General features: G+C 51.0%; 1 long non-coding RNA gene across 1 annotated transcript; it reads left to right on the top strand.

Moving 5' to 3' along the window:
- The first annotated feature begins 8594 nt into the window (after positions 1 to 8594).
- On the top strand, positions 8595 to 14495 carry LOC119711194. The gene is made up of 3 exons (XR_005259680.1): positions 8595 to 8683; positions 8766 to 8832; positions 14230 to 14495. It is a non-coding gene; the product is annotated as an uncharacterized LOC119711194 (long non-coding RNA).
- The last annotated feature ends 10017 nt before the right edge of the window (positions 14496 to 24512 follow it).

Genomic DNA, 24512 nt, shown 5'->3' on the forward strand with positions numbered 1-24512 from the left:
ACAGTGGGAGGTGTCCCATGGCGGGGGGAGTGGAGTGAGCTTGAATTTCCCTTTCTTCCTCTGGCAAGCTGTGAGGATTTACCTGGTGCCCTTCAGCACTGGCTTTTATCCTGCACCCTCCCACTGCCAGCCCTGCTGGGATCCCTCAGGCAGCCCTGGCTGCCGGGTGTCAACTTGCACTCACAGTAGTTTGGCAACAACATCTGATCTTTTTTTTTATCAATTTGCTTTCTTCTTCCCTGTCTCCTGCAGATGTTGTCATTCATCTGCTGGAACCTGGGATCAGAGCTCAAGTGCAATCCCAAATCTGATTGGCCTAGTCCCTTCTGATGCTGAAATATCTGGGACAGTTTACCAGGCATGACAGAATACCTCTTCCTGTGCCAAACTAATTCTGAAAAGCAATATTTGGGTTTCTACACCAGGAATTATAAGGGGTGGGGAGTGCTGAACATCAGCATTCGGGTTTATATCAGCTGGATATCAACAGGGTCTCTTCATTCCCCGCCTCAAGCATTTCATCTGCCCACAGAAGAGGAAAAAAAGAGATTAAAAGGAAACATTTTTGCGAGCTCTGCTTAGAAGGAACATGCTTTTTTCCTCATTGCTCCTCTGCTTCTAAATCTAGCCCTCCCTAAAGCTCTGTGTGGCCCTCACACCCTCCTGGAGGTGCCTTTTAAATTGTGTTTCTTTCATGTCCCACTCTGAACCAAACATCTCTGGCCTTGTTTCTGTTACAGGAGATGAGAATTCCCAAGGATTTATTGTGGCAGGTGACCACCCAGGTGACACTGAGGAGGCAGCTGAGTTTATTAGTGCTTTGAAGACCTTTTATTTATTCATTTCATGTCCAAAACATCACAAAATGGGATGAATCCCTATTCTAGAAGGGTGTGAACAAATCCCACTCTACTTTTTGGGTTTGCAGCTCTCCATGGAAGGCCCAGCCCTGGCTCTGGCTCCTCCTGAATGCTATGTGAGGACACTTTGGATGACCCTGTGTTTTCCAGGAGCCAGGGATCTGCTCCATCACCTGGAAATGGGGCAGGGAGTGGTGACTTTTAAGGGACGTGACTTTTCTAGTCGCACTCATTCCATCACTGTGATTATTCCACAGCTTTCAGAGTGTTAAAACCCAACTTTACACATTTTTGGAGCTTCTGAAAATGGTCTGGTGTCCAATTCCATAACAAAAGCACATCCTCTGCCCCAAAAGTTCATGGCCCCAGCCATTTTCACAGCTCCTTGTTTATTTTCCCCTGGTTTAGGTCGCGCTCAAGTCTCAGCTTTGTCCTGAGTGCCATCACAGATGTCATTTAAGTTCCTTCCCTGAGTCACATTCCACATCCACCCTCCTCCTCCCCACATCACCTTCTCAAAATGTGAATATCAGCAGTGATTTACGGGGCACTTTCACCGTTTCTGACACTGTGTTGAGCATCTGCTCTTTGATGTGTACTTCAGCACCAGGGAAATTTAACTTTAACAGTCTCTGTAGCATTTCCAATTACTTTTGATTATGAAATAGAGGGAAATTCAGTGAACTTTGCCAATCTGCTTTTGATGGGTTTCATGGCTTTTATATTTCTGTAAGATGGGAGATTTGTGGGAGGAAAAGATCTGATTCCTGATGGGACACGCATCAGGCAGCAGGAATTATGCTATTTGTCCTGACACAATAGTTGTTCCCCCTCTAATTGCACAGAATCAACCTCACTAATGATAAAACACTTTCTCTGACACTGAGTGCACACAATCCTGGAAGTTTCACTGTCATCCCAGAAAGAAGATGAAAACACACAGTGCTGGGAGCAGGGAAGGGAAAGGTGGATCAGTCTGAGGGTTATTCCTCTGCTGTCCTGCAGGACAAGGGGAAAAATCAGAATTAGGCAGAATAAAGCCCTAAAGGAGGCCCATTAAAAGTGGCTGACCCGAGGCAGCTCCTGGGAATGTGGGGCTGTTTGTGCCCTGGGAATGTGGCTGGAGCTGCTGGGGCAGGGAGGGGACAGATCCCAGCCACGGGGACAGGGACAGTGTCCCTGAGCCAGGGCACCCAGGGAGCTCCTTTTGGCACAAATGGGCCTTCCCCCATGACTGCTTACGGTCATTTGCCATTTCTTTCTCCCAGAGGGAGAATGGGACCACAGAAATCTTCCAGAGGCTCCAAAGGGAATGTGCTGACTGTCAGGATGGGCTGAAACCATTCCAGGACAGGGATTAAAATTCCCAGAATTCCCAGAATCACTGGGTTGGAAGAGACCTTCAAGCTCATTGAGTCCAACCCAGCCCCAACACCTCAACCCAACCCTGGCACCCAGTGCCACATCCAGGCTTGTTTTAAACACACCCAGGGATGGTGACTGCACCACCTCCCCAGGCAGAACATTCCAGAACTTTATCACTCTTTCCATGGAAAACCTTTTCCTGATATCCAACCTGTATTTCCCTTGGGGCAGCTCGAGGCTGTGTGCTCTGGTTCTGTCAGTGCCTGGAGACAGAGCCCAGCCCAGCTGAGCACAGGCACCTTTCAGGAGCTGTGAGAGTGATGAGGGCACCCCTGAGTCTCCTTCTCTCCAGCTGAGCACCCCCAGCTCCCTCAGTGCTTCCTCACAGGGTTTGTGTTCCCAGCCCCTCATTGGCCTCGTTACCCTCCTGATGTGCTGCTCTGCCCATCAGGACAGGCTGAAGCCATCCCACAGTCAGGAGAGAGCTCCAAATGTGCTGTTCTGACTGTAGGACGGGCTGAAAAGACCCCACAGCCAGGACAGAGTTCAAAACATGCTTTTCTGGTGGTCAGGACAGGATGGAAACACCCACAAGCCAGGCCAGTGCTCAAAGGGAGCTGGCCCTACATGGACAGGGATGTTCCAGCACCCCCAAATTCCTGCAGGAGCTCCTTCCTTCCAGCAGTCCAGCCCAAAAAGCAGGATAATCTGGGGAAAGCAACAGGAATTCCTCGCTCCTGGCCTGTCAGGGCACCATGGTGTGCACAGAGCAAACCCCAAAGCAAAGGCCCATGGAAGAGCCCCCTTGGGGTAAGTGAGAAGCCACAGAGCTCCTGGCCCTAGCAGCAAATCCTTCATTGCAGAGATCGCTCCCCTGAGAGGCTGGAATGGCTCCCAGGTGTGCCTGGAGCTGGATGCAGTGTCCCTGTCACCTGCTGGACACTGAGGCCTACACCCCATTTCCCATGTCTAGGTTTGAATCGGACACTCTCCAGATTCTGAAGCAGGAAGGAAGATCCTGGCTCTTTTCTCTTCACAGTTCACCCCCAAACTCCATATCTCACTCCCTTTAGGGTCCTTCAGTTATCTCCCCTACTTAAACAAACACAGACTGAGCATTATTTTCCTGCAGGGGTTGGGAGCTGCTGTGTAAAATAGGAATTTTCATGTGCAATGGCACATGTCTGATGCAATTCAAATGCTTTTCACCCTCCTGGGCATAATTACTGGGAAGAATGAGAAAAAGGTTCCTTGGAACCACGGCACAATTCACACCCCGAGCCCCTCCTGGTGCAAATGAAAGCAATTTCATTACTGTTCCAGCACTGATCAGCACGGAGCAAATCAAATATCCATCAGCCAAAGCTTGGGTGATCCAGGAGATGACTCCAGAGTGACACTGCCTCTGTAATGAGTCCCTGTGTGGCACGAAGGAACTGGAATTATTGAATCCCAGGAACTGGCAATTTGTGCTCTCTCAAAGGCACTGCAGTACTGAGTCCCTGTGTCACCAAGTGCCACCGGCTGGCACAGGAGCCGGGCTCGGCCCGGTTTGTTCCTGGTTCTGTCAGATCCCTGGGGGCCCGCGGGCACGGAATGTGACAGGCAGGAGCTACAGTGATTGACCGCAGCCTGGGCAGGACCCTGGCTGGGGACAGGACCCTGCCTTGGGACAGGGCCCGTGGTGGCACATTAATGCCGCTGCTGTGGAGCTGCTGCTCAGAGCCCAGGGCGCTGCCAGGCTGGTCCCAGCTGGGGCAGAGATGTCCTTTCATGTGGATCACAGGCACAGGCTGATTTTATCTGGGGCTGGCAGCTCTAAGTAGTTGTTTGACGGTCAAAGGACCAATCTGACACCAAACCAGAAAAAACATCTGCCCGCAGGCGTTTGCTGCTCGTTATTTTCTCATAAGCTCGGCCACTTGGCTCTCTGAGTCACCCGGGTGGGAATGAGAGGGACAGGGTGAGGGAGGATAAAACCCGAGGCTGCTGGAAAAGATCTGATCAGTGACACCAAGATTGCAGCCTGAGGGCACAAAACCTGCTCCTGGGTGGGCTGGGACCTGGTGTCACCCTCCTTTGGCCTTTTGTGCCACCTCACCTCCTGTCCTGTGCTGCTCAGACACATCCCCTTCATCCCGGAGCCTTTCCCAAATGCACCTGAATCCCCAGGGTCAATCCTCAGGGCGAGTCCAGGGTGAATCCCCAGGGTCAGTCTCCAGGGTCAATCCCAGGGTCAATCCCAAGGTCAGTCCTCAGGGTCAATCCCAGGTGAATCCCCAGGGTCAGTCTCCAGGGTGAATCCCAGGGTGAATCCCCAGGGTCAGTCTCCAGGGTCAATCCCCAGGGTCAATCCCCAGGGTCAATCCCAGGGTCAATCCTCAGGGTGAATCCCCAGGGTCAGTCTCCAGGGTCAGTCTCCAGGGTCAGTCTCCAGGGTCAATCCCAGGGTGAATCCCCAGGGTCAGTCTCCAGGGTCAATCCCCAGGGTCAGTCTCCAGGGTCAATCCCAGGGTCAATCCCCAGAGTGAGTCCCCAGGGTGTTGGTGTCCTCCCCTCGGGGTCTGAGGGGTTCTGCAGGGCCAGCAGAGCAGGGTGGAGGCAGACAAGGAGCAGCTTCTCCCACCACCACATTGCCAAAGAAAAGGGGGATTTTGTCACTCAGAACAACTCCCTGTTCATATTCCCACTCACATTTGTTTGTTCAGTTCCTCCTGTACCTGTTCTGTTGATTATTCCGATGGGCTTTTTCCTTCCAGAAGTCCTGGGAGCTGCTGTGTGTCACACAGAGCTGTCACCTTCTGTCCCTGGGAGCTCAGGGTCCTGGCAGTGACACCTGAGCTCAGGCTCATCACTGCTCCTGCCAACCCCAGCTGCAGATCCAGACATGAATCATTTGGGCTACAAACAAGGGGATCCCTGAGCTCCCAGCTGCCCATGAGTGCAAGAATCAGAAAAGCAGAAACTTCTACAGACACTGAAAAGTTTAATCTGCAGCCTTAGAAGAAACTTAGATTGATGTAAAAATAGAGTACACAGACATTAAACAAAAAAACCACAAACTTATATTTCTATAGTTGTGAGTAAGAATATACCTTTAGTAAGTGAGAAACTGTGTTGGTAAGATGGTGAAGGGTTTGTAGTAATGTAATCGTATCAAAAGAGCTAAAAGTTTAGAAGTTATAAGAAAAGCATATGTGTGCATGTGAGACAGAAGCCTATCAGGCAAAAGTATCCAGAGTGCAGCAGAAATAAGTACAAGTAATAATGTTGAAAAGCAAAATAAACCCTGTAACATGTATTCACGAAGGTAAAAGTTAATATTTTACCTTACAACGAAGAAACTTGTAACTATTTTGTACTATAACCAACTACCAACTCCTCTAAAATCTCTTTTGCTGAACAATAAATCATTCTTAACCCGATGATAATCCCATCCCTTCATTAAAAACAACAACAGTGGTACATGAGAGCAGCTGATGCACACGTGGAGCTGACAGCACATGGCTGGAGCAGCCCAGAGGAAGGGATGAATATTTATTATGTAAGTGCTGCAGTTGTTCTGATCCTTGTCTTGTCTCTGTGTCACCAATAACACATCCCAGCAGGATGCTCCAGGTGCCCAGCAGGATGCTCCAGGTGTGCTTGGAGACAGCATTAAATGTAAGATCCTCAGGGCTCTCCAAATTCTGTCACCCCAAAGGGCTGAGGAACTTCATTGAACAACCTGTCCTTAATACCAGTAGTTGATTTCTCATTCTCTTCCCTCCTTGCTCTTAAAAATCTCTTTAGTGATTTAAAACTCAGTACCATTTTTCTCTTCTTATCAGGTTTTTCACTTTAACCTCTCTGCTGTTCCCCTCTGAAGCAGATCAGAGCTTATCAAAGCTTGGATCTCCTCTCTGTGAGGCTAGGTCTGTATTTACAGCCAGTGGGCCCAAACTGACAGCTGGAAATGCTCTTTTTTTCTGAGTCCATAAACCAGTCCTGAGAGCTGCTGGGGGGAATCCGGAATCCTGAGTGTCCCAGCACACCCAGGGGACACAGAGGGACACAGGGAGAGGTGACCTAGCAAAATTTTTTTTGTGCTATCCCAGAGCACCCATTGCAAACTCTGTTTTTAGAGTAGGACTGGAGCAGAAATCCCAGAAACTTTCACTGGGAATTATCTCCCTGTGCTTTCTATTTAGAAACTTGAGGTGAAGATTTATTTGAGCTGCCGGATTTTGACAAAATTCCCAGTGAGGGCAGGTTCCCATCATTTCCATGAGGTGTCACCACAGCCGAGGGGTCAGTCCTGGATAACTGGGAAAGGGAAAACTCCCAGGTCTGGCACACCTGAAACCCTCAGCCAGGGCAGAGTGAGGGCAGTTCTCAGAGCACAACAAGGACCTTGGCTGCCCCAGAGCAAAGCCAGCCCAGGAAATGCTGTGCCCACCAACGAGTGAAGGACTTGAGGTGCAGTCCCATCTTTGCACATCCATGATTTCTACAGGAATTGCTGCTGCTCCCACCACAAACAAACCCTCACTGCCCCAGAGCTGCAGCTCCCCCCATTCCCAGCACACCCAGGCTCCCCCAGAGCCCAGCTGGGATGTGTCAGGACGCTCCTGGCTGGGGCTGTCTCCACCTGGCAGTCTCTACCTGAGCTGGGCCATTTGCTGTTGTTTCAGCTCCACTTGGCAGGTTTGCTCCTCTTCCAAGTGTCCTCAGCTCCTCAGTGTCCTGTGCTCCCAACGCAGATTTAAATGAGGAAGATTTACATCATTCCAGGCCTACAATCAATTTTCAATGGTGATTTGTGGCTCCCCCGTAGCTGCACCTGTCTGACAGAGATCTGGGGTTAACTACATCCCTTTCCACAATCACATCCTTCTCCTGGTGCAGAGGGCTCTGCCAGCCTCTGCTTCACAGCACAAATCATTATTTTCAGCTGCTTTGTCATTTTTTAGCTTGATGTCTAAAGGGTTTTGATAGCCCCTGCAAAGTTACCATTACAGCAGGCTGCCCATGAATCCATTCACCAGCTCTGTGCATCCAGGGAATTTTGCTGACATCTTTGGATGATTGGCACTGCAGCACTGCCTTTGGAAGTGAACACAAGTGGAGCTGATTTTCAGGCTCGCCTGGAAAATCTACATCCCGAGGAGGATTTTTTTTTTTTGGTTGTTTTAGTGTTTTAACATCTCCCAATTAACATGAAAAATTTCTTTTGAAGAGCTTTTGTCTGGGAGACAGATCAAACAGGAGCAGACACCTCCTAAGCACTGCAGGAGCAGCCTCTGTGGAGGATTCGAGGATGAAGAGTAAGAAAAGGTCAGATTTATGCTGGGCTGCAATCAGTGCAAGTGTTCCCTTGAAGACTGGCTTTTTAAAGGTCCTTTGGCATCTAATGATGTCAAATTATTTCACAGAGTCCTGTGCTGTATTTGAAGGCATGTCCAGCCTGTTACGAACCAAATGGCTCAGAAATGTGCCCTTGTGAGCGGCTCCAGCAGCTCAGGGATGCTGCCCCAGGCAGCTGCTGATGCCCAGGAATCCTGAGCAAGGACAGGTCCAACTCCCTGAATAGATGGATTTCCCCTTTTCCACCTACAATGTGGGAGCTTTGCTTCCAAAATTTAATGTGTGAGTACAGCCAGGCTCTCAGGGACAGACCACAGGGGTTCCAGAGCTGAATGATCCCACCTGGATCTGTCCCACTTTTACCTCTCCCAACCTCTCCTTTTCCATCTCTGGACTTTGCCCTGTGGCTGTTACAGGAGGAGCTGTCTCAATCTTCACATAATTAATAATTTTCAGAGATGGGGAGCTGGGATTTGATTGAATTTGGGGGACAACAGCCTGAAAATGGGTATAAAATCCCCCTCTTGTTCGGGTTGGTAGGGAGCTTAAAGCTCATCCATTCCACCCCTGCCTTGGGCAGGGACCCCTTCCATGTCCCAGGGTTCTCCATGCCCCATCCAGCCCGGCCTTGGACACTTCCAGGAATGGGCAAACTGGGTGAACTGCTGTGCCAAGGCTGGCAGGAACACCTGCAGGGCACACCCTGCCCAAAGACAGGGCACGCTCGCTTTCGGAAGGTGAGTACAAAGCACTAAAACCCAGTCAAATAAAGAGATCCATGCAGAAATCCCTCCTGATGCCCGACCTGACCCTCCCCTGGCCCAGCTCAAGGTCCTTTCCCCTTGTTCTGTTGCTGATTTCCTGGGAAAAGAGACCAAACCTTACGTTGCTAAAGCCCCTTGGGGCGGTTGGGTTCCTGTTCCATGAGAGCCACGTCCAGCCTGTGTCAGTGTCTCTGAGCTCCATGGGAACAGTAACACAAACGAGCTGTGCTCTAATTCCCTCATTCCAGGTGATCCCTGGCAGGATCAAAGCTGACAGGGTCCCTCTGTGTCCTGCCAGGCTCAGCTCCTCTGCACGAGGAGGGTTTGTGTGGTGATTAGAGATGAAAGGTGATTGTTTCACCTCCTGCCACCTCAACTCCCTCTTCGCTCACAGAATTCATCTCTCTGCAACATTTCCATCATTTCCTAGGTATTTTCTCCCGAGGAGGAATCCCCCTCTCTCCTCAAGAGCCAGATCTTTTTAGGCGCTGAAAGCGGTAAGTTCCCCCCAGCCCCCCATTGTCTCTTGGTTTGGGTGTCACCATCAGCCAGCCTGGACTGGGGCCAATTCCTCTGATTTTGCTCCAGGGCTGGGTGGAGGGGGGGAAGAGCAAACCGAATGTGACAGACTGTGTTCTTAATTAATTTACATCCAATTAGCATTAATTAACTGCTGGCTACAGTATCACCCCGTGTAATTATGTATCACAATAAATAATCCCAGGCTGCTGGGGCAAGGCAAAGCAGGGGAAACACTCCAGTTGCAGTGGGATGGTCCTCAAAGCACCCCAAGAGCAGCTCCCAGCGTGGATCCAACCCCTCCCTGTACCTCTTTTCCCCAAAAATGATCATTTGCACCCAATCCTTCCCTTTGGTGAGATCATCAGGTTGGGATTGCAGGACTGGGGAGGGTCAGGGAATGCTCAGCTGACCACCAGCCCTTGAGGACTCCCCAGTTTGGGATTCCGGATTTTCTCCTCTCTTTTGAGACGTGTGGAGCTTTTCCCCACTGCAGGTGAAGGTGGAGAAGTGCAGCCAGAAGAGTTAATCCTTTAAAATATATATTTTAACCTTGCAGCAAAGGTGTAACTGCAATTTCCATGCTGGGGAGACACAATGGACAGGAGGTCCAATGTGAGGTCAGCGGGGTTCCAGCCTGGGGGGTGCTAAGGACAATACAAACAGGACAAAACCCCCACAAACAACAGGGGAAAGGGCTCATTTTAGGAGCAGGAGAGCAGAAAAGCAAACACAATCTGAGGCTGGCTCCCCACCAAGCTCCAGCCCTTTGCTCTGGTTGATCCTCCCTGTTCCACTGAGCAAATTCAGTGTGACACTCACAGAGAGGCCGCTCGTGGAAAATGGGCAGATTTTTGTCAGGTTGTATAAATGGATTAGCCCAAGTGACACCGTGTGGGAGGCAGAACCATCTGAAGAGGAACAAAATCACCTCTCCCTTACAAGGTCTGGATTTCACCTTCCATTCCAATGCCAATTGGAAGTGGCACTGCGGGTAATGGACTTGGTGAGATGTTAAATGGAAAAGCACAGGCGAGATAAATAATCTGTGAGTGCTGGTGGTGTCAGTGCAGCAGGAAAAGCCAAGGGCTGGGGGAGGCTGCACGACTGCTCTGCATGCAGAGGTTAAAAAGACCTTTTTAACAACCCCAAAATGCGAATTGGAGTTATACTTCAAGTGCCAGCTGAAGCTGTTTTGGTGTTAGAGAGGTAAAACTGGGCAGGTTTGGCTGCAGGATTCCTCTGTGGCTGCTGAGCTGCTGCTGAAGGGCTGGGATCTGATCCCAGGTGGAATGGAGGTGGGACTCAGGAGGAACCAGGGGAACTTTATTCCCACAGAGCCCATTCCTTGTGCCCTTTCAGGCCAGGATGGATTCCTGCTGACCTGGAGAAAGTGAGACTGAATCCCATGGGCCTCTGAGCCCCTGTGGCCCAGGATGGGAATTTGGGATGGCCCTTGCCAGGAGCAGACAGCTCCCACCTGGTGTGATGATGATATCCAGGACTTTCCTACTGTCTCCAAGCCACATCTCTGGGGTCAGGGAGCTTGGACAACACAGAGGGTGGGATTCCTGGGGCTCTGCAAAGCTGGGGGGGGGCCTCAGTGATCCTCGTGGATCCCTTCCAGCTCAGGATATTCCACGATTCTGGGAGTTTTCCCCTCCCAGCCCCAGCAATTCCCTTCTATCCAAGAGGTGAAGGAGACAGCCTCAGTCTGGCCATGCCCTGTGACCCCCTGCCTTCGGGGACAGGGCAGGGACAGGCTTTGCTCAGTCGTGTCCCCCCGCCCCGACTCCAGCAGCAGCTCCAGGCATTTGCTCAGCAGAGCTTCCCTCCACAGGAATGATGCCATTATTCAGAATAATTCTTACTCTGAATGCTCAGCCTGTCCTTTCTGTGAACACCCCACAGAAGGGGGAAAATGCACCTTGGAATGTTTTTATATCCCAGTGTCCTGAAAAGGAAAGCGTTCCTATCCCAGGGTCTGCTGCAATGAGGGCTCTGCCCAGCCCAGCCCCTCTCCCTGCCAGCATTTAATGCCTCCCTAATTTGTGCTCAGAGACAGCTGCAGTGGCCCCCATTGCAGCTCAGAAATGTGGCCCTGAGTGTCCCATTTTCTGCTGGTATGACCCACAGCTCTCACATATCTTTAATTTCCTTTTTAAAGGAAAGGGAGGGGAGGCCCCAGAGCAGGGACAGCAGTGAGGGCCCTGCAGTCCAGCTGGGTTACCCACGAGTGGTGCCTGAGGTTTCCATCGAGCTCAGCCGCCTCCCCAGCCCTGCTCAGCTCCATTTCCCCCTCCCCTTGCCTGGGTTATGCTCTGCCTGCTCGGAGCACTCAGAATTCCCTTTCCCCCGGGATTTGCCTCTCCAGGCAGGAATTCCAGAGCAGTCCTGGCAGGAGCAGTTTCCCAGGAGTGCAGGCAAAGCTGACTGCTGCCACCCCAAGGCTGCAGACACTCCTGGTCCCAGGGATTCTGTCATCCTCTGGCAAGTGAAGGGATGCAAAAGCATCTCCCAGCCCTCATCTCCCCAGCAAGACAGGACCACAGAAACATTCCTCCCAAAATCCAGGGGCAGCTCCTGCTGAGGCCTGTCCCAGCTCCTGGAACGCTGGTCCTGTCAGGGGAGCTTTAGGGGGTGATTCCTTCACCACTCATCTTTTGACTTCCCTGCTCCACAGAGGAGCTCGGTGCCAGGCCTGAGGTGGGAATTTGGTGCCCAAAATACTCTGGGAAACATGGCCCTGAGTGTCCCATTTTCTGCCTGTATGAACCACAGTTCTCAAATATCTTTAATTTCCTTTTTAAAATTTTTGTTTCCACAGCAACACCACTCCTTTTCCTCATCTCATTCCTTCCCCTGGCTTTAGATCATGGGGGATTATCACCAGGGTGCCACATTTGGGAATTCTCCTGCCCTGGTGATGAAGGCCCCTCCAGGCTCCAGGGGAAGTTTTCCCGTGGCAACAAGGGGCTGGTAACCCCATCCAGGCTGCAGAGAGGGGCCAGATCCCCCCAGGAATAAATCACTGGAGCTCTGGAACCTCAGCAGGGCTCCACCACCATCAAGGGCCAGGGGATCAGCCCAGCACTGCAGGAGCTGCAGGCAAACCCAGATGTGGGATTTGCTCTTTCCCTGAGCTCTGCAGTGCCCGTGGTCCCTGGAGCCAAGGTGAGGCTTTAAATCCATAATCCTTTGTATAAAGCCTTTGCTGGAGAGACATTTGTCCTCTAACAGCATCATCAGCTGCTCAGGAGACAGAGCCAAAGCTTTCTCACCTCGTGGTGACTCTGTTAGCACTGGTAGGAGTTGTTCATCTTGCCCGGCTCCCTGGCAGGTGTGAAATGAGAATGTGTGCAGGGTCCTTTCCCGAGGTGAATTACCCCCATCCTTCAAAAATAACCAGAAAGGACCTTCTGAACCAGTCCTGGCAATCACAGGAACGGGGAGCTAAAAATTCCCCTCCAGCTCAGCCTCACATCACTGCTGCCCTGAATGAAGATGAAATCCCCTCATGGCCCAAGGCAGGAGCTGCTCAGGCTCTGCTGGGCCATGGCAGGAGGGCAGGGGAGCCTGGCTGCCCTTCCCTGCTTTGGGCACCTGTGCAAGGACATGGATGTGGCCCCACAAAGCTCTGGGCCGGGGCTCCTTGCAGAGTGGATTTTCCTGCTCCATCTGCAGCTTCCTTCCCTGGAGTCATTCCCTGTTCCAGCCCCGGCATGCTCCATGCCAAGGTCTCCCTCATTCCCTGCTGGCAGGCTCTGCCTCCAGCAGGGCAGGAATGGGCTGTGAGTGTGGAATTCGTGGTCCTGGCTGCAGGGGAAGGGCAGGAATGCACAAACAAGGCTGACATTTTCCCCTGGCACATCCCTGGGCCCTGTGTCATTCCCAGGGCTGGAGAGGCAGGGTTTGCTCTGCCTGTCACAGCCCGAGCCCAGCGTGGGTGGGAAGGAGAGGAGTTTATTTCCCTTCTCAACCCAGAAATTCCTCCATGTCGTAGGAAAGAGAGGAATCCCTGCTTGGAATGCACCAGGAATCCTTCTTGATCAGGTTATCTGTGCCAGGCCTGGGGTCCAACACCAGCAGCACAAAATTCCCCCAGATTCCCCACAGCCAGCTGCTGCTGCTGATCTGAAGGAACAAATCCTGCCCTTCCAGCACAGACTGCAAACCTGTTTGCCCAAATCCCACAACACTTACTGAGGCATCGCTGCTCCTTTTTCACAAAGGAAAATGTTTCTTTTACTCTGGGAACCCGTCACACACAAAGAGCTGTAACCCTCATCCAAAGAGCTCCTGGTTCCTGCTTGGAGCTCCCCGGGTGACTTTGGGCAGATCCTGGTGACCCTGCGCCGTCCCAGTTTGGCAGAACACAAAATCCTTGCTCCAGTCCGGGGGAGTTTCAGTGCTGGGCTCGAGCACAGCCCCTGTGCTGCAGTGCCCCCTCGCAGCACGGGGGCAGAGGTGCCACCTCCCTGCTCCAGGAATCCTCAGCACTTCCAGATCAACCCTTCCCTGAGGACGAAACATGCCTGCCAGCCTGGCTTCAGCTGAGATTACTTCAAAGGGAAAGGTGGAACTGCAGAAATATTCCTGCCTGTGCTGGCAGCCTGATTACAGCCCCAGCCAGAGATCAGAGGAGGTGCCTTCAAAGCTCTGGGAGCAGCTAAAAACCCAAAATATTGTGCACAGGGTTGGTGCCATTAGTGCCAATCAGGAGTCCATTAGCCAAAATCCCAGCTGTCCTCAGGGAGGGGAGAGCACAGAGCCAGCATTCCTGGAAATCAATGGGAACCACCAAACTGCTCCACACAGACCTGGAGTTGGGATTTGGGCTTGGGCATGTCACAGCTCTGCCAGGAGCAAACCCAGCTCTGGGGAGGGGGCGGCGTGCTGGGCAGGTCCCTGCAGGAGCACATTCCTCTTTTCACAGGATTTGGGCTGAAGAGGGGAATAGATCCCAGGGAACAGGGCCAGGACAAGAGGAAATGGCCTCAGGCTGGGCCAGGGGAGGCTCAGGCTGGACACCAGGAGGAATTTCCCCATGGAAAGGGAGCTCAGACCTTGGAAGTGCCCAGGGAGATTTGGAGTGCCCATCCCTGGCAGTGTCCAAGGAATTCCTGGATGTGGCACTCAGAGCTCTGGGCTGGATCGGTCCCAGCTTGGACTCAATGATCCTGGAGCTCTTTCCCAGCTTCAATAATTCCATAATAATAAATGATTCAATAACTGATTCTGTGCCTTCCATATCCAACATTTCATGATTCTGTGCCTTCCTTATCTCCCTGTTACCCAAACACCCCTGGGTGTCTCTTTGGATTTTTATCTCGCTTTCCAAACTTCCTGAACAAGCCACGGATCTGTTCCTCCAGCCTACACAGAGTTAACCTGAGCCTGCCCGTGCATCCCGTCCTGCAGCATATGGAGAGACAATTCCAGGCCATCTGGATCATCAGCAGCCATCAGTAACGGCGCCTGTTACACCTGTTAGGAAGCAGGATAATTAAAGGGGGGGATGATACTGCACTCCCAGCTTTGCTGCATTTTATCAATCCCTGCTTGTCCCTTTTGGCTGCAGGACCAAAGCCCTGCTTTGCAATTTGCGAAACAAAACCCATTTGCATCAGGCAGAAATAAAGACGGGTGAACCCTCATAGCCTGAGCAGATGTTTTTCATTAGAAAATAATTTGTCAAAAGGTAGAGAGACTCCTACTCATAATTTTCAGAGCAGCTTCTCTCACTTTGGAGGGTAACGAGACTCAATTTAATTGCAAATGGGCTGCGCGGCCATGAGAACAAGGGGAGGGAAAGCAGTGAGAACATGTGCTGGGCTTTTAATCAAAATCTGTCCCCAGAAAAGAACCCAGGCTCTGCTCTCCCCGGGACAAGGGCTGGTTTCTGATTTAACGTCAGAGCTGCTGGGTACCCCCCTTCAGAGAGGGAGTGCAGAGACAGGACAGGAGAACTTCACTGCACCCATGAGTCCATGACTGAAAAGTGCCCGTGAATACCTGAGGATCCCAGAATCCTGAATATCCCGAGTGGGAGGGGAGGATCAGGAATCCAACCCCCAGTCCTGCCCAGACACCCCAACAGCCCCACCCTGTGCCTGAGGGGACTGCCCCTGCCAGGTGTCTCAGGTTTACCTGGGCTGTGTGTCCTACCCCCACCTGTCAGAGCTGGGGCAGTTCTCTGCTGCTCACGGGGCAGTTTTCTTTCTCTCTGCCACAGCCAATCCTCCCTGCAGGAGATCTCTGCTGCTCATGGCCACTGAGTGTCCCTGCAGGGCTGATCCAATTCCATCATCCCATGGGGAGATGCTGCGCCCAGGGCAGGAGCCAAGCATTCCTCCCTGGATCCAATCTGAGCCTGGCAGCAGCACAGCAGCCTTTGCCCCCTGCATTCCCAGAGGAGCAGCTTTCTGCTGCCCTGCATTGCCAGAGCAAGAGCAGGCCCATCTCCAGCAGCCCTGGAGCTGCAGAGGAAAACTCCAGCCTTGTGCAGGATCCCTGCTCCAGCAGAAGCACAGCTGGCACTGCAGGAGGGCTGAGCCACCATGGAATGGCACTGCTGCCACCAGCCTGAGCCACAGCGTGCCAGGGCCTGCTCTGACTCTGGCAGGGCTTTGTTTGTACTACAAGAATTACTATTACTACATTATACTACATTTTAATTTTATTTTAATTTTCTTCCCTAGTACAGAACTGTTATTCCTATTCCCATATCTTTGCCTGAGAGCCCCTTAATTTCAAATTTATAATAATTCAGAGGGAGGGGGTTTGCATTTTCCATTTCAAGGGAGGCTCCTGCCTTCCTCAGGCACCTGGCTGTTCAAACCAAGACAGGGGGTTTTTCCATGTGCAGTGGAAAGGAGAGGGGATGGAGCCCTCCAGGGAATCCTCCTGGCCGGGAGCAGTCTGAGCCCTCAAGTGTTACTGGAGTACAAAATTATTTTTGTCGTGATTTTGCAAGAGCTCTAAGTCCACATGTAATATCCACCACTGCGACACTCGTAGCCCACTATAAAATACTCTAATGTTGACAAAATAGTGCTTTAACTTTCTGTTCACTGGCAAATGGGTAAAGTTTTACCAATCTGAACTTTAAAAAATACCTTGATGATATATTTATTATGTTAAAGAGAGACTTAAAATGAAGACAATATTGGGTCCTATCTAATTTGCTACGCTGATTTGCTCTATGACAGTGGCAAAAGTCACTCAAAAGTGCATTTCCTTATTAACATGTTGGGGATAATATTACATGCTTTGCAAAGGCAAATATAAGACTCTTGGATGTGACACTTTGAAAAGCAGAAAATTTGAGATCCGTATAAAATGGATCTTAAATGTCTCAGTCAGCTTAGGATGCTAAGCCACAAGATAAAGATACCAGATGTGCTTCATCTCTTCCTTTTCTCAGCACCTAGTAACACCTGGTCCTCCTTTCCCAACCATTTTAGGGCCTTTTCCACGGGGGTTTGATGGGTTTCACTTGGATTTTTCTGGCTGCAGGCTTTTCCTGGGATTTTCTGCCCACAGCAGAGGTGCAGGAGGCACATTCCCATTCCTGCACCCACCCTTGGGGTGTTACCGCTGTTATCCCTTCCTTTTCTCCTCCCGAAGCTACACAAGCCCATTATTCCTCTCTCCAGCTCCGCAGAGCTCTGGTCCTGCCCCCAGCCCTCCTCTGCACTTCCCTCTCCTCACTGCTCTCCACCACTCCTGGAGCTCATTCAGTGCCCCAGGCCAGACCCGGGCAGAGCTGGGGTCTCCCAGAGCCAGCCCTGCACCTCTTCGGTTCTGAAATCCAGGTTAGACCAGACTAAAACTCTGAAATCTGGATTAGGCTGGACTGAAACTCTGAAATCTGGGTTACACAGGACTAAAAGTCTGAAATCTGGGTTAGACTGACTAAAACTGTTAGGTTGTGCCAGCAGCCACTGCCCAGCTCTAAAGCCAGCCTTGGGAGAGCTGGAACCATCCAGGACTGGCCCCAGAGCAGAATTGCTGATAAGAGTTTGATAAGAGGCCTCACACAGCTGTGGCTGCTCTGCACCAGATCCTGTCCAACACCTCAGGGAAATTCTCCTTTCCCAGGCTAATCTGGTGCTCCAAACTGAGAATCTCTGGGTTGGGATGGGAATTTTGGGGTTCCTCCACTTCTGGAAGCACAGCCAGAGCTCTCCCAGCATCCTGGGATCACCATTTCCCTTTTCCAGGGAAAACCCACAAATCTGGATAGAAACACCTGAGGGATTTGGGCATGTCTCAGACTGCCCTGATCAAGTATTTAATTAAGGAATAAAGGAAGACTTGAGCTGGTTTGAATGAGCTGCAGAGACCCCTGGCACTTCAGGCAGCTCCGGGTGTTCCTGCTTTGTCCAGACAGACACGGCTGGTTCATCATCCCCAAAAAGAAAATGAGGTCTTCAGTGATGTCAGTCCCCAAAATCTGCAAAGGAAATGTGCCCTGGAGGTGTTTGGATCACTCAGAGCAGCAAGGGAGAGGCTTTGGGAGCGGATGGGCTCAGTTAATGAAGGGTTTTTCCTGTCTCCGCTGGTCTCTGAGCCTGGCTGATGAAAATAAAGGACATTTAAACACCAAACTCACAGCCCTGTTTTGTTCAAATAATGGTTCTGCTTAGTATTCCAGTCCTGGCTGAGGAAGAGTGTTTATTTTATTCTGGAGTTTAATTGAATCCCCATAAGGCTGTCCCTGGGCAAAATCACTGGAGAGCAGGGCTCTAAAAATAGGAAGTGTGGGGACACATTTGGGACAAGAGTTGAGAGAAGGTGACTTTTCAGAGCCATAAATTCTCCCTCACACCCACCTGAGCTCCAGGCTCTGCCAGCTGCCCGTGAGTCAGAGCAGGATCCTCTCCACACTGCCAGGCAGGCACAGCTCCCACTGGCTGCCCACGGTCAGCGACCCTGGCCTTGGCAGGCTCAGGTCTGGACCCTGGCCTTGGCAGGCTCAGGTCTGGCTTGTACGAGCAGAAAAGCAGATGTGTTCCCCACAGTGCTGGTCAGGATCAGGATCATCTGGGGGGAAAATCGTTCTCATGGTGTCATAATTAGTGCCATGATCTCATAATCATGGCCATGATGTCATAACCATAGCCATGATCTCACTATCCTTACCATGATGTCATAATCATTATCATGAGATCCTAATTGTGATTATTCCATGTGGAGGAAGCATTGCCATGATGTCATAATCATTGTCATGATTATTCCATGTGAGGGAATCATCGTCATGATATCATAATTGTTATCATGGTGTCATAATCATTATCATGATCTCATAATCATTGCCATGATGTCATAACCATTGTCACGATCTCATAATCGTTACCATGATGTCCATAATCATTGTCAAGATTATTCCATGTGAGGGAATCATTACCATGATATTAAAATTGTTATCATGATCTCATAATTATTATAATGATATCATAACCATGATTAGTCTGTATGGAGGAATCATTGCCATGATGTCGTAATCATTGCCATGATGTCATACTCATTGCCATGATGTCATAATCATTAACGTGATATAATAATCATTAACATGATATAATAATCTTGATTATTCCATATGGAGGAATCATTGCCGTGATGTCATAATCATTGCCATGATGTCAAAATCATTGCCATGATGTCATAATCATTGTAATGATCTCATAATCCTTACCATGATGTCATAATCATTAACGTGATATAATAATCATGATTATTCCATATGGAGGAATCATTGCCATGATGTCATAATCATTGCCATGATGTCAAAATCATTGCCATGATGTCATAATCATTAACATGATATAATAATCATTATTATTTCATATGGAGGAATCATTGCCATGATGTCATAATCATTAACATGATCTCATAATCCTTACCATGATGTCATAATCATTAACGTGATATAATAATCATGATTATTCCATATGGAGGAATCATTGCCATGATGTCAAAATCATTGCCATGATGTCATAATCATTGTAATGATCTCATAATCCTTACCATGATGTCATAATCATTAACGTGATATAATAATCATGATTATTCCATATGGAGGAATCATTGCCATGATGTCATAATCCTTACCATGAGGTCATACTCATTATCATGATAGCACAATCCTTATAATAATTATCCCATGTGGAGGAATTGTTATTATGATTATGTAATAATCATATTAATTAATTGATTTGATATGATATCATATGATCTATGATATTATGTTAATCGTTATTTTATATATTTATATATTATGTTGTAATATTATTGTATTATAATTATAATATATTATATAGTGCTGTTTTATCATCTTTTTTGAGCTTCTCACTGCTCTTCCCAGGAAAAATCCTGGGAGAGAGAATTATGTGTCTCTCTGTTCAGAGAATGTGTCTATCACATCCTGAGGCACCCAAAGCTCAGCTCAGCCTTTGGGTCAGCTCCTGGCACACCAGGCTGGGCTTGGGGGTTTAGGGGGTTTAGGGGGTTTAGGGGGTCCACACACAGCATCTCAGCCACAAAATGCCCAAGGGCAGGTGCCAGGCACGAGGAGGGTTTGGAACAGGCACAGAAATGGAGGGAGAGTCACTGGTGTTGTTGGGATGGGTTTGGTGGGTTTTTTGGAGAGGGGTTTGGCCCCGCAGCAGAGTTTGTTTGGTTTGGCCCAGCTGAGATAGGGGTTGGGTTGGTTTTGTTATTTGTTTTTAGGTTGGAAGGAAAAAGAGGAAGTTTTGGGGTTTTTTTTTTGTCTTTAACATGTGTTTTTCACAGAGGCATGTCTAGTTTTTTAGTGGTTGGAAGCTTTTTATTACTTCTGTAAATGTTTCTTATGTAAAATGATATTTTACTCTTTGCCTCTGTGAAATACACATGTTCTCTCACACTCCTCAGTCCTGAGAATCTGGGAGGTTTTCCAGTGGGAGTTCTTGCTGGCACAAGGAGTGGGAAGAAAGGCTCTGTCCACCTTTCCCTTGAGGTCACCTCTGGCTCCAGCCTGCAGCCCTGATGTGGCAGTGCCCGTGGTCCCTCTGTCCACACAGGGTGACTCAGGGCTGAGCTCAAATGTCCTGCCTGGGGTGAAGCCCCCTCCAGTGAGCTGGATTGATGCCAGGGACCTCAAATATCCCTGTGTGCCCAGCATGAGGTGACAGAGATATTCCAGCAGCAAGGAAGAGACGGGACCCCAAACACCCCTGGGAGCAGAGCATGAGGTGACTCAGGTGTCCCAGGAGCAAGAGGAGGGACATGGGGACCCCAAACACCCCTGGGAGCAAGTGACAGAGATGTGAAGGATGAGATGGGGATCACAAACACCCCTGGGAGCAGAGCATGAGGTGACTCAGGTGTCCCAGGAGCAGGGACGAGAGGAGGGAGCTGTGCAGGACTCAACCCCCGGCAGGGTTTGAGTGGTCACAGCTCCCACAGCCACACCTGCCTGGGGCCACCAACTGCAGACTCTGCTGTGCCCCAGGAGCAGGGTGCCCCGCTGCCACCCGGGGATGTGCCACCACCCAAGGGACCTGCTGCCACCACCCAGGGCTCCGCCACCGCCCGGGGGACCTGCTGCCATCCAGGGTTCTGCCGCCACCCAGGGCTCTGCTGCCACCCAGGGCTCTGCAGAGCTCCTAGCACTCTCCATCCTCCTCAGAGCAGCTGTCAGACACGAGCAAAAAGCCAATCAATTAAAATGCTGCCCATTTCAGTCTCCTCTAATTGTTCTCCCTCGGCTGAGGTGATGGGTGGTGATTCATCTCCTTGGCAGCGAGAGCCAGGCTGCGGGAGGGATGCTGGGGATGCAGGAGGAGTTTTTGGGATGAGTGATGGCTGCTGGGGCCGTGCTGCTCCTGCTCCCAGCCCGGGGGGTTCCTGCACCAGCACAGGGATGTTCAGCCTGAGCTGACTGCAGGTCAGCACTGGGCTGTCCCCAGGAGCTGCTGTACAGCCACATCCAGACTGTGGCCTCAGGATTCAGCCACATTCCCGTGCCCTGCGCTGAACCAGGGTTAGAACTGACATTACATGAGGACCCAGCCAGGGTCAAAGCTGCCTGTGCCAGATTCTCTCTGCATTTACACGCTGGGGCTGAATAATCCCCACCCAAAGGGTGCAGAGGACTGTGGGATGTTAAGAAGGTGCCTGCATGTGAGGCACCTGTGAGGAGCATGGCTGCAAGAAAAACTGGAGAGGAAGGAACATGTCAGTGCATTGGAGAAAAACAGAGAGTTCTCCAGGCTGAATGGAAATGGAAAAAAGGCCAGGGCAGAGGGAGACCTGGGAAGTGCTTGGGATAATCTCAGTGGCTTTGTGAAGGCAGTGCAGCCCCAGTTCAGAGGGGAACAGCCCTGGGGGGAGGAGGCATCATCCACCTGCTGTGCTGTCCAAGGGTCCTGCCAAGACCTCCTGGAAACACTTGTGGGGAAACTCAGTGGGATAAAAACCAGGTCATGGATGGACACCTGGCTAAAGATGGGAAAGAGCAGGACAAGGGCTCTGCTCCTGCAAAGGACCCAGCCCTGGGGAGTTCCTACAGCTCCCAGAGGGTTCATTGCCTTCATGGTGGTCAGGAATCACCCTGAGCCAGGAAATCTCAGTGTCCCACCAGGCTGGGCAGGGCTGTGTCACACCTCCGAGCAGGGCTGTGTCCCACCAGGCTCCACAGAAGGTGACAATTGTGCCCAGACAGTGCCAGCCAAGCCCCGTCAGAGAACCTCCCCAAACGTGAGGAGTTGGTTGGAAGCAGTGGCCCTTCCTCGTCTGTCTGGGAATTGTCCTGTCCTGGCCCTGCCAGGGGGGATCCCCTTTTTCCATATGGAGAAGTGTCCCTGGAAGCTGCAGAGAGGCCCCATCATCCCTATCCTGCAGCTGGGAGCAGATGGGAGCCCCTGCTGCAGGGCAGGGGTGCAGAGCACTGTGATAATCCAGGCCAAGGGATCCGGGATGAGGGAAGAGGAGCCCCTGCTGCCTTTCCTTCTGCATCCCACAGGAAGGCGGAGAAGGCCTGGCAAAGGATGGGACTGTTCCAGTGGGCTGGGAGCAGGGTCTGCTGCCTCCTGGGAGGGCTGGGACTGTCCATGGCTGTTATTCCCACTCCCCACATCCCCGGAGCTCGGAACGCTGAGGAATTCAGGCTCTGAGTCGGTTCAGCCGAGCACAGATTGACTGCGGGGATGCCCCAGTTCCTGAACTCCATTAGTGCCTGCTCCCATCAGGCTCCCGCTGCAGCTCGGGGTGGCAGCGAGCCCGGGGTGACAGGGCTGGGAATGCGCCGGACAGGGAGGAAAGAAGCAGGAAAGGGCCAAGGGGAGGGCTTTAATTAGCTTAATTTGTGGCGCAGCACCTGCCCCAGCCTCCAGCCTGCGCTTCCGTAGCCCGGGGCTGGGTTTGTCTGGGAGTAAATTCAGGATTCAGTGATGACCTGGGCGCTGCCATGATGCTGATGGAGAGCAGCGCCCGGAGCACCTCCCTTCCCTGGGCATATCCCAACAGCTCCGTGTGGCCGTGTCACTACCTACCGGGCTGTGACACCGCCATCCCTCCCTCCCTCCCGGAGCCTCCCCTCCCTCCCTCCCTCCCTCCCTCCATCCCCTCTCCCGGCGTTCTCAGAGTGAGGAGGGGGAGCTCCCCAGCAGTGGGGGACAGGGATGTGTTCTTCATTAGCGTGGTCCTCTTACTCAGATAATGGGTTTGTGTATTTCCTCCTGGCTTCAATTAAAAAAAAAAAACCAAAAAAAACCATAAAAACAAAAACAACCAAAAAACAAACAAAAAACCACAAACAAACAAAAAACCACAACAAGTTCTGGAAGGCTGGTTTGGAATAAAAGAAGCAGCAGCGAATCTTGGAAATTATTCTGGAGGAGCTGCAGCCCTCCCTGGCCAGGAGACACCAGTGTCCCCCAGTTTGCAGGGATTCACATTCCCTGCCTGCTGGTTCTTGATGTGAAGATGGTGCTTCGAGGCACCCAGAAAAGCTGAAATATTTGCTAAATTTTTGGGGGAAAGCTGGGATATCCTCGCACTCCTAGTGCCAGCCAGCAGCAGTGCAGGGAACATTCCCGAAGCACTCCCGAGCTGGAGCTGTCCCGGTGCTGATGTTGCCTCAGGCCAGGTGGGAGCTCTGGATTTGGGATCCTGGGGAAGGAAGACACAACCCTGCTGCGCAGAGGTCCTGGGCAAGCATGGAAATGTCATCAAAAATGCCAAAATGCCCCCTGAGCTCGTGAGACCCCCCAGCCCCCCAGCCCAGTGGCTTTGTGTGCCCAGCTCACAGGGATGGGCTGGTTCAGAGCCCGTGTCCCCGAGCACCAGCAGGGCACTGAGGGTTTTGCCAAGAGGAAAAACAAAATGTGTAACTGAGATTTTGCCTCTTGGGAACTCTGCTGAGCAGTTTTTGGCTGGGTTTCATGAACATGTTTTCCTCCAGGGCTACAAATCCCCCCCAGGGTGATGTTTGCGGCTGTCCAGGCTGGAGGCTGTCCCTCAGTGTGGTGGGATCCTCTGGTCCCTGCCCTGCCCTGGAACGGCCACATCTGGCAGAGCCAGGAGTGCCGCAGAGCCCTGGTTCCAGCAGCAATTAAAAAAAGGGGAGAAGAAAGGGAAAAAGCCAATTACAAGTAATTGGATTCAGTAAACTGAATTATCTCCCCATTAAAGCCGGGCTTGTTTTTAGATAGTGGGACATTCAAACTATCAAAGGCATTAATTGATTCATCCCCCTTCTCAAGTGCTTTCTCAACAGTGCCTCTATTCAGGAGCTGCAACCTTTTGTTCCCGGGGGGAATGGGAATTATCCAGCCCGTGTTTGTATCTGGGGAGCTCTATTCACTCCGGCTTTTTTGTCCTGGTGCTGTTTTAACTCAAACTACCGTGGCGAGACTTCTGCAAAACATAATGGAAGGTTTATTTCTTCTTTTGTGCTGCCTTCAGTGGTGCTGGAAGTGTAATTTAACTGGGGAGACAGGCAGAGGGGAGTTTGGAGGCTGGTTTGGAGGCAGGCAGATCCCAGACGTGGGATGGGAGGGAAGCCAAGGAGCACCAGGAGCTCCTGGTGGTGCTGGGCAGCTTGGGATGGACATTCTCCACAGCTCCAGGCTGCACTGAGGCACTTCCTCAATTCCTGTGCCCTCTGCAGCTGCAGGAAACACTGAATAACCGATGTTCCATGCCCAGAGAGCATCCCAAAGGGTTCCTGGGCCGCTGCTGACCCCAAGGCTCGTGCAGTGCCATAAATAAATATTTCTGCACTGCTGCCAGGGCATTTCCAAAGCCGGGATGGCCAGGAATTGTCCTGTGCCTCTGTCCCTGTGCAGGACTGGGGATGAGGACCCTCACGTCCCCGTGACTGCCCAAGTGGCTGCTGGGTGCTGGGAGAGCCTCGGGAATCAGTCAGCTCCCAGGAGTTATTTAGGCAAATTGAAAGCATTATGTCAATTTGATGGGCAGCGTTTCAGGCCCGAATGGTCCTATTGGCATTTCCCTCCTTTGTAATCAATAACTCCTAAAGGATTACAATTTAATTTTTAAAGGGTAATTCAATCAAGAATTTGAAAACAGAGGACATTCTTAAAATTAAATTTTAATCCAATTTAGTTATTTTTAAAAATTTTACTTGCAGAAGAAAGGAAAGCAATTT

The sequence above is a fragment of the Motacilla alba genome, chromosome 23 (genome assembly GCF_015832195.1).
Source record: "Motacilla alba alba isolate MOTALB_02 chromosome 23, Motacilla_alba_V1.0_pri, whole genome shotgun sequence".
NCBI lineage: Eukaryota > Metazoa > Chordata > Aves > Passeriformes > Motacillidae > Motacilla > Motacilla alba.